Source organism: Gorilla gorilla, chromosome 17 (genome assembly GCF_029281585.2).
Source record: "Gorilla gorilla gorilla isolate KB3781 chromosome 17, NHGRI_mGorGor1-v2.1_pri, whole genome shotgun sequence".
NCBI classification, from domain to species: Eukaryota; Metazoa; Chordata; class Mammalia; order Primates; family Hominidae; genus Gorilla; species Gorilla gorilla.
The window spans coordinates 96,655,294-96,666,652 of NC_073241.2; positions in this window are offsets into that span (position 1 = coordinate 96,655,294).

Here is an 11,359-nt window from a genome sequence, read left to right on the forward strand (position 1 = left end):
GTTACAGCTCCTTTCACATCTGCCATTTGGCAGGTCCAGGGTTCTTGTCCCGCATCCAATAAGAATGAGGTTACGCAGGCATTGGAGACTGAGCAGGGTGGATAAGGGTCTTACCGAGCAACAGAACAGCTCTTGACACAAGAGGAGACCCAAAGTGGGTAGCCCTCTGTGTGAGAAGAGGCCCAAAGTCAGGTAGTCCCAATGTGTAGCTGAGTCTGGGGTTTTTATTGGCTCAGAATAGGGGAGTGCATGCTGATTGCTCCATGGATGGGCATGGAAAAGCCGCCATTCAATTGACTAAAAGGCATTGAGGAAGTTCCCTCTCTGATTCTGGACTCTGGCAGCTTAGTTTTCAGGCTTTAATCTGTCTTTAGCTTGAAGGCCAGGTTTCGCTGGGAACCCACTCTATCTGCCTAGGAATTTGTCTGCCTTCTGCTGCTATTGACTATGTAGATTTATGCAAGTTCTTATCTACTATTCTCTGTAACTGTGCAACTACTCTGACTTTGGTACTGATGTCTTCAAAGATAATCTCTGTAATTAACCTATGTTTGGAAATCTTTATCTCCTTGTCCTTCTTTCTTTCTTTCTTTCTTTACCCTCCTTCCCTCCCTACCTCCCTCCTACCTTCCCTCATTTTCTTCCTCCCTCCCCCCTTCCCTCCTTCCTCCCCTCCTCTCTCCCTCCCTCCTTCCCTCCCTCCCTCCTTCCTTCCTTCTTTCCTTCCTTCCTTCCTTGTTTCCTTCCTTCCTTCTTTCCTTCCTTGCTTCCTTCCTTCCCTACTTCCTCCATTCTTTCCTTTCTTCTTTCCTTCCTTCCTTCTTTCCTTCCTTCCTCCATTCCTTCCTTCTTTCTTCCCTTCCTTCCTTCCTCCCTCCCTTCCTTCTTTCCTTCCTTCCTTCCTCCCTCCCTTCCTTCTTTCCTTCCTTCCTTCCTCCCTTCCTTCCTTCTTTCCTTCCTCCCTTCCTCTCTTCTTTCCTTCCTTCCTTCCTCCATTTCTTCATTCCTTCCTTCCTTCCTCCCTTCCTTCCTTCCCTCTTTCCTCCCTTCCTCCCTTCCTCCCTTCCCTCCTTCCTTCTTCCCTCCTTTATTCCTCCCTCCCTCCCTTCCTTCCTCCTTTCCTCCCTCCCTTCCTTCCCTCCTTCCTTCTTCCCTCCTTTCCTCCCTCCCTCCCTCCCTTCCTTCCTTCCTTCCTTTCTTTTCGTTTCTCTAGAAGATGAGTTCAAATTGTTATTAGTTTTCATTTATGAAGAATTCCACTATTTGTGGCAATGGTTTTGAGACTCCCCCACTATTTTATCTAGTCTTTCAAATAAAATCTTACAAAAGTTTGTTCTATTAGATAAATTTATTAGAATTCAAAATGTAGCTTCAAATTTGCTGGTAGACTCAGAAAATAAAAAGTAATACAAAACTGATACTTTGGCTTTATTACAAATCTTTGCTACTAAGGTGCATAATGTCCCACTGGACAAATTCCATTATCTGAGACAAAGTATTTATGATATGGGTTGTCAGTTGTAGGACACAGAGTATTACAATCTGGGATTCAGCCCATTTTTCAGATAAAAGGCCTACTATGAAAAATAAAAATAGACAATTTTTGTGACTACCATACCACTACAGATTGAGGATTCCAGCTTATGCAGGACAGGCAAAATCTATGACAGATCAATTACATGATAATCCTCCAGAATCCCTAATTTGTTCCCTAGAACCTGAAGGGGCTTTTGAATAACTAAACTTGGTGAGTACCTTTCTCCCAGCTTGGGAGACTCCAAATTTTGAAACATGACCTGATATTTCTGTTCATATCACATATTGAAGGGGAAATCATCACTACATATTCAATGGACATCAAGGATACAATTAAGGAATACAATTAACAACTGTATGCCCCCAAATTTGATAAATTCGATGAAATGGTTGATAGGAATGTAGATTGGTGCCATATTATGGAAAACAGTATAGAGGTTCCTAATTAAATTAAAAATAGAACTTTCATATGATCCAGCAGTCCCTTTTTGGGGCATATACCTAAAGAAATGAAATCACTACCTCATAAAAATATCTTCATTCCCATTTTCATTGCAGCATTATTCACAATAACCAAGGTAGGGAAATAAGCCAGGGGTCTCTTGATGGGTGAATGGATAAAGAAATGTTGAATATGTATATATATATATAATATAGTAGATGGAATATTTATATTTATATAAAAATGGTCAAATATACAGAAATAGAGAATAAAATTGGTTACCAAGGTCAGGGTGGGGTTATGAAATGGGTAGTTGTAGGTCAAAGGATACAAAGTGGTAGACATGTAGGAAGAACAAGTCTAAAAACCAAATGTATAACATGAGAACTACAGTTAATAAAAGCGTATTGTATTCCAAACCTTTGAAAATAAGTAGTTTATGTTTGACCTTGCCACAAGGAGAAAAATGGGTTAGCTACCCATTTTTTATGAAATGATGGATATGTCTATTTTTTCACCATAGTTACCATTTATATCTATATCGTCTATATCTATATATATCTCATAACATGTTATATACCTTATATATGCATAATAAAGTTTATCTTTAAAACAAAAACCAAGAACACAGGGACCTTTTCTGTGAAAGACACAAATGACTAAAACTCAAAAAAGGAGGAATAGATAACCTAAATAACACAACACACATTAAAATAATTAAATAAATAACCAATAACATTCCAAAAGGAGTAGCGTCCAGGACCGGATGGTTTCACCAGTGGATTTTCCCAAACATTCAAGGAAGAAATGGTACCAATTATCTTCAATCTTTTCCAGGAAATAGAAGCATTCCATGAGGCCAGCATTAACCTAATATCAACACCAGATAAAGACATTTCAAGAAAGAAAAACTATTCTATCCACTACATCCATATCTATGAAAATAAATAAGAAATAAATAAATAAAGGTGAAAAAAACTACACACTAATAACTCTTATGAACATAGTTGCAAAATTTCTCAACACACTATTAGCAAATGGAACCCAACAATTTACTTAAAAATATTGCACAGCCAATTGAGCTTTATTCCAGGTATGAAAGTATGCATGGCAGGTCCAATATTAGTTAATCAATCAATGTAATTTGGCACATTAACAAACTAAAATGGAAATCATAAGATCATATCAATATATACAGGAAAAGCACTGACAAAATTTAGCACCCATTTATGATTAAAAAAACAAACAAAAATTTAAAAAATGTCTCTCAGAAATCTAGGGCCGAGGGACCTTGTTCAACTTGATAAAATACCCTATAGCTACCATCATACCTATGGTGAGCAACTGGATGTATTTCTCCTAATATCAGCAATAGTGCGATAATGTCTTGTCTTACTTCTCCTAGTCAATAATATGCTGGAGTACCTAGTTAGTGCATTAAGGTAAGAAAAGAAAAGAAGACTCAGTTTACATGCCTGGTGTTCTTCCCAAACACCCATGAAATCAGTCTAATTATGAGAAAAACATCAGGCAAATTCTAATAGAGTAATATTCTATAAAACATTTGATGATTACTCAATACTATTGAGGTAATCAAAAACAATGCCAGAGAAAAGTACAGCCAAGAAGAGCCTAAGGAAACGTGACTACTTCATGTAATGTGGTAACTTAGATGATATTCTGGAACAGAGAAAGGATACGAAGAAAAAACTAAGCAAAGCTAAATAAACTATAGCCTTTAGTTAATAATAATGTATTCATGCTTATGTCTTAATTGTAATAAAAGTTCCATATTAATATAAAATGTTAATAATAGAGAACACTGGGGGTGGAATATACAGGAATTCTATCTTATCTTTATAATTTTTCTATAAATCTAAAACTCTTCTAAAATTAAAAAATAGAAATAGAAACAAGAGTAATCGTGTATAAAAGTAAATCATACTATGTTTTATCCATAATAAGAACTTTAAGATTTGACTTATCTTCTCTATATCTCCAAATTTTTGTCCTACTAATTTACCCTTTTTCATTTTGTCCCAACATTTTGGCTTCTATTGTATCTCTAATTTAAAACTATATAGGATCTTTACCTCTTTCTCTTCTCTCTGCCTGAAAAACAAAGACAAAACCAAACAAAAATTGTATATCTAATTTCATGACTTCCTTTCTCTCTTCACTGAGAACACTGATGAGGTGTCACCTCCTCTTAGAGCTCATCTCTGAAATAAGCTCAATTGCATCTTTGATTTTTTTCTTCTTTTATTTGAATAGGTGGAGAAAGAAATCAGAATTTTCATAAAACATATCTATTTTAAGTTATTTTCAATAAAATATTATGAGTCATCAACTATTGGAGTTGGAAACGTGTGGCCAATTCTACTCCAGATTCCTGGCAGGAGTAGGAAACCAAATTACCTTGTTATGAAATGTTAAAATGAGACGTCTGGAAATTAATAGTGTTTAGGATTACAGGAACATCATGCATATAGTTTTAACATATTCACCCAGATATTGAAATATCAAATAAATATTTGAGGATACAAATACACAGATAAAAATTTGGTATCTGAGTCCATCATCATAAAATGGAGTGGCCTGTGGTTGGAGTACAGTTTAAGATTAAAAAAAAAAAATCAACCAAGACCAAACTTGAGAAACTCAAACTACCAAAAGTCCTAAAAAGAGTGTGACACCAAACTTACTGAGATATAGAAACTGAAAAGTCAGAAGGAAAAAGAATAAAAAAATGTAACGTCACAGAAAGAAGGTTTTCCAGGAGGATGTGGTCAACCCTGGGATATATCAGAGAGGTTAAATTGTAAACAAGACAGGTCTGAAAAGAAAGTCCTGAGCATGGGCAGGGATGGCTTGAAATTCTTATTCACATTTTAATTCTGCAAGCCTGACGTGGCAAGGGTTTTCCTCCAGTTCCTTTTTTTTTTTGAGTGTTCAGATTCAGTCCTTTCTTCCTAAGAAATTTTGAGTCACTCTTTCCTATCCACACCTATTGGTGTCAGGATATTTAAGAAAATGATTTTGGGTGTATACACTATTTCTCAGCCAATCTCTCCTCAGGCCAGGTTTTCATAAGTGCTAATCCTGGGAGAGGAAATAAGAAGGCAAATTGTGGTCACTTCTAATTTGTGGCTTTCAGTATGACTTTACCGTCAATAGAAACTACTTTGAATTCTATTATTATTTTATTCTGCATCTTTTGTCTCAATTTTTTTAGAACTTGGATTGTATGTTGATGCAGGAGTGTTTAATCAACCTAAAACCACACATCGTGTTGTCTCTTTTTTATATGTGTTTATTTTCCTACCATATTTAAAAGTTATTGTCTGGAAAATCATGAGTAAGATGACCCTTACATTACTTCCAGCTCTAATGTTACTTGGTTATTAATTTCATCCATACATTGTTTATGAATTTCATCTGTAATGGGTTTTTAAAGACGCCTTGATGTAGTCATTCTTAGACCACTTACGTTGCCATAAAGGACTACCTGAGACTGGACAATTTAGAAAGAAAAAAGGTGTATTTGGCTCCTGGCTTTGCAGGCTATGCAAGAAGCATAGCACCGGTATCTGCCTCTGGTGAGGGCTTTAGGCTGTGTCCACTATGGTGGAAGTCAAAGTGGAGCAAGTATGCAGAATCATGACAAGAGAGGAAGCAAGAGAGAGGGATGGAACAGAGGAAGCTGTCAGGATCTCTTTAACAGCCAGCTCTTGTGGGAACTAAAGAGTAAAAATTCACTCATTACTTCCAGGACAGCACCAAGCTATTCATGAAAGTTCTGTCTCCATGACTCAAGCACCTTCCACTAGGCCCCGTTTTCAACACAGGGGACAAGATTTCAACATGAGATTTGGAGAGGTCAAATGAATCAATATTCCAAATATAGAATAATTGTATCTATAAATGAAACTAATGATTAGAGTGTTTATGTTCAAATTAAACCCTAATCAGCTATTATTGAGTAATTTCTTTTACAGTGTAGTGACCACTAATATAAGGGGAGCCATTTATTAGTGAGATGGCTAGATAACTGATTTGCCCTTCTATATTCTTTCCCCAATCTTCTGTACTATGTGCTCCTCATCCCAGAAGCCTAATGGGTAGGTACTGCGTTAATGGGCTCCTTGCTTTCTACTAGTTATTTGAGTTCAGCCAAAGGTCAACATAAGCAGGAACTGGAGGAGGGAGGGCAGTGCCATTGGAGGAATTATTCCTTTTGTTCATTTTCGTAGGATGGCTATGCAATGGCTAACTCCCTAAAATGAAGATTACAGTTCCTATATGACTTTCTCCACATAGCCTCTTTCTTGGTTCTAGTTTCTTTTTTCCTTCATCTTTTCAGGTTTACTATTCTGTTACCTTTACTAGTTACCTTGCATACTGCACTGATCACTGTGGATTTTTTTGCACGTAGTTACCTTGCCCATACCTTACATGAAATGTTGCTTTTAAATACTCTCCTCAAATTTACCAATTTGAGTTTTGACATATTGGAAAGTTGCAGGACGTAGTTAAGGGATAAATTTTAAGAGCGAAATTTCAGAAAACTAAAAGATCAACTTACTAAATTGTGATTTTTGCTTTGTTATTTAGTACATATTTATAATAAATTACTATGTATAAAGATCCATCAGATGAATGTAAAGAGTATGGAATGTCTGCTCTTACAGAGCTTCAATTCTAGCTGTAGTAACACTTAGCCAAAAGCCTAGTAACATCAACAAGTTTAAATGTTACTCCCTTTATATAGAAAATTAGTAAAAACACAGATTCTTCCTATTTTATGAATAATGAGTTGTAAATATGTTACCAGCCTGTAGTATTAAAATTTTTTATTTTCTAATAGCTGTTTTTAATCACAAACTTCTCTTTTTAGGCTTACTATGTAACGGTATGGCAAGTTAGGATATATTGACCACAATAGAGAATAGATTCAAAGCTATTTTAAATATTATAGAAGTTCATTTTTCTTCATATAACAGTACTATAAAGTAAACAAGCTAACAAGGTAGCCTTGTGCCATGTAATCTATTTTTAACTCACAGTTTCAAAGTTTGTTCTGCAAGTTGTCTCCAATTCTGTCATCCAGAAAGGCAAAGGAGCTTGGAAATTTCCGTGGGCCGTTCATGAAAGTGGCACATAACACTTTTGCTCCTATTACAAAGATAGGCAAGCAGTTGGTCATGTGGGCACTGCTAACCTCTAAGGGAACTAGAAAGTGTAGTCTAGCTGTCTGTCTAAGAAGAAGAGAATTTGGATTTCAGTTACCTAGCAGCCTCTACAGCATTGCATATTGCATAAATCCATAGATACATTTGTATGATATTTAAAGATGAATATATATGCAAGTCAAAAGATATATATACATATATACACAATATGTACATTTATGTTTACATGGGCTAATTTTCATTATGTGTACTATGACTGATGTAACTAATCAGAAAAGACGGGGAAATATTTCACTTTTCTGTAATCATTTATCTATTTAAGATCATGCACTATGTTATTATTAATCCAACTACTAGTGAAAATAGAAGTAGTAGGCATGGTACATCTAGATCTCAGGATTTTTGGAAGGTTTACTAAACTTTTTTTTTTTTTGAGACGGAGTCTTGCTCTGTCACCAGGCTGGAGTGCAGTGGTGCAATCTCGGCTCACTGCAACCTCCGCCTCCTGGGTTCAAGCAATTCTACTGCCTCAGCCTCCTGAGTAGCTGGGATTACAGGCACCTGCCACCATGCCCAGCTAATGTTTGTATTTTTAGTAGAGACGGGGTTTCACAATGTTGCCCAGGCTAGTCTCAAACTCCTGACCTCAGGTGATCCGCCAGCCTCGGCCTCCCAAAGTGCCGGGATTATAGGCGTGAGCCACCACGCCTGGCCTACTGACCTTTTCTATGCCTACTTCGAATAGAGCTAAGAACATAAAATCAGTTAAGCCATATTTCTTAGTCCTGCATATTTAAATAGGTCTCTTCGACTCTAAAATCAGATTTATGTTCTGAATGACCTGTATTACGGTCATGCTCTGTCTCACTGGAAAGAACAAAAATTTCCTTATATATAGAAATGTATTGTGATAATACATCACAGAAGTAAGCCAGCACATGAGATGACCTTGTAATCAAGTCTCCTGGAGGCCCTGTAATGTCACTTAGAGCAGGAGTCCCCAAACCCTGGGCCTTGGACTGATACTGGCCCCTGGCCTGTTAGGAAATGGGCCCACAGCAGGAGGCAAGTGGTGGATGAGGGAGCATTACTGCCTGAGCTCCACTTCCCTTCAGATCAGCAGCAGCATTAGATTCTTATAGGAGCGTGGACCCTAATGTGAACCCTAATGTGAACCCTGATACTTTTACCCCAACACTATGCCCCAACTCCCCTGTCCATGGAAAAATTGTCTTCCATGAAACCAGTCCCTGGTCCCTGGTGCCAAAATGGTTGGGGACCCTTGACTTAGAGTATGGAAGTGTGGTGCAAAAGACCACCAGGATGGCTGGATAGTGGAAAGGAGAGCTTTGCTGGTGATTGTTTGAAAAGTGCAAAGAGACAGTCTCCAGCATGTACAGAAGTTGCTCTCTTTTCTAAGAGGGAAAATGTTGGGTTTTATGCCTCACAGAGTCTGTGTTACACAATAAAGACACACATATTGCATAGATTTGGGGAGAAATCTATACATATTTATGAGGGGAGCTGAGCACAGGTGCAATGGGCAAACATACGTAACACCATCCCATGTTCACTTTGGGGTGGGGTTTTAGCATTACAAAGAGGTAGAGTTTGACTTTGTACATCAAAAAGCGACCAAAAAATGAACTACAGGTCACAAAGGCACTTTGTGCACAGCCTCTATAAGCTGCTGAAACCAACTTAAGGTCTGAAGTTGTTTATCAGAAAAGAATGTTTGCAAGGTCCGTTCTCTATTTGATCAGAGTTGTAGTGGTCTGTGTTGTAAATCTGATAATTTTGCCTGATAGCTCCTCTTCTTAGGGAGTTTCTCAAGAGTGTTTGTCCTTGTAGCCACAAGAACTTAGGAAGGTACCATGCCAGCCGAGTCCTGAACCCTTGACCTTTAGGTAACATATCCTTAACCTTGAGGCTTGTCTTTGTTGATTAAGGGCCATCCCTTTTGGTCTTTCAGATCACAGCACCAGAATCCTATTTCTTCAGGGGCAGGCTTTCACAGTATCTGATTTTGCACGGGTAAAAGTTGAAATATTTGGCCACCAGGAAGGCTCAGGGCTTAATGAACCAGAATGAAGGCCTCTGGCTTTAACACATTGATTCCTGGATATAGGAGAGTAGCCAGGGTAGCTAGTGGTGACAGGCAGATGCACAGGTGCCTCACAAAAGCAGCTCTTTCCCAACAATCTTGAACTTACTTCAATATGTGAATAGCAATCTGGCCATACCGGGGTCACCTGCTGAATGGCAGTCCCGCGTTACCGACTTGAGGGTTCCTGGGATGCGGTTTTTCTCTCTTTCTCTTCTCTCTATGTCTACATCTGACAACACTTACTGCAGCTTCTCCTTACTTCCTTTTTCCTACTTCAGGGTATTTTGGACACACAACTTCCATCATCTTAGATCTCCTTTGCTTTTTGTATGTATTTCTCTATTCCTTTTTGCCTGAGATCCCTGAAGAGGAGGATCATATTGGTCTAATTAGTCATAATCAATATAGGGTGTGTATTCTGGCAAGAGTTTCATGTCATCTTATTTAAGCTAAAAACAATCTCCCTTATTTTAAGGACCAGTCCCCTAGTTGTCCACGGTGACCCAAGCAGCCAGGTTGCACCACTTAAAGCAAAGCATCCTATGTGTAAATAATCTCTGGTGGCCACTCTTTCAGAAGGGGAATGAACACATCAGGCACTGTGAATATCAGAGGATTCTCTCCCAATCAAACATGCTCCTGTACTCTATACAACTAAAACATCTCTCATTGTTACAATGCTATTTATTATTTTCCTGCGAGATGTCAGCTAGCAAAATAAACAATATTCAGGGATTTCAGCAAAAAGAATTGTATTAAATGTTCTCTATTTTTTTTTTCTCAAATTATTCCTGCAACCACATCTGGGCAGAAATGACTTTGGAGAGAAAAAAACTCAAGAATGTCACCTTCATAATACTGAGCATGAAATTCTATGAACCATTTTTACATTAACTACTCACTTGGGAACCAACTGAAAAAAAAATTTACTGTGAATATGACCCGTCATCATTGCTTTTCATTCAATAAAGCCAGATTTATCTTTGTCTATAGTATGCAACATTATTGAAAAGCTAACAGACAAGAAGGCATTAAAACAAACCCCAAAGGGTCAGTGAAATGGATTTATAGTTTATGGCTTCATGCCTACATTTTCAGACTGTCACTAATGGGACAATTACACTCTAATGACCTTTCACAAAGGGGAAGCCAAAAATATAATTCAGTTTTGTATAAATTAAAACAAATGAAATGGCTTTCAATTTAGCACTGTTGACATCTTTTTCAGAGAATCATTTTTATAGTAAAAATATTGAGGTTATTTAGGGGAAAAAGTTTAACCATGTATCATCTGTCAGATTGCAAGAGCCATGCATTTCAAGTAAACAGATCCATGTAAGACTCACTTTAAAATAATTAACTCTACCTTAAAGATCAGTGATGAGATTTATTTTCTGTTTCTAATTAACATTTTATCTCTAAAGGCAAATGTCTTTTAATTAATTTACTCATATGTATGAGTGTATGCATTCCTCTTATAAAAAAATCTTTATTTCCTCATCTTAAACTTGCCAAGTAATATTTATATTAGGTTTTTATGAACAAGACACCTAGAATTTATTCATAATCTTCATAAGAAACAATAGTTTGAAGTTTTCCAGAAAGAGATTATCATCTGGATAGTACTTCTTGGAACTCAGAAGCCTCTGCATAATACATAGGTTACATGACAAAGACTTTTCAATTTTCATCAACATTTGATTAAACATATAAAGTTATAAGGCTTTCATTCTTTACCTGGTGCTGACCCTATTAAGTATGCATTACATAATTATTTTTCAGAGATTTGCTTCCAGAGTTGTTTTCACTTTCCTTAGAAAGTTCTCACTTGGTTTCTTAAATTCCAAGTTGATTGCTTTTCTGATGGCTCCATGAACAGCTCTATTTTCTTCCAAATTTTGATTCTTCTTGAGTGCAGGCTCATGGCTCACATTCCCCTAGTGTCTCAGGTGTTTGTTTCTTATTCTCATGTAATGATAATTATATATAAAATACAATTTAACCAGCAGTTTGCCTCTGTGATTTTCCTCTTTAAAACATTTTTATAGGATTGACACATATTCTTTCTTTTTTCTAATTTTC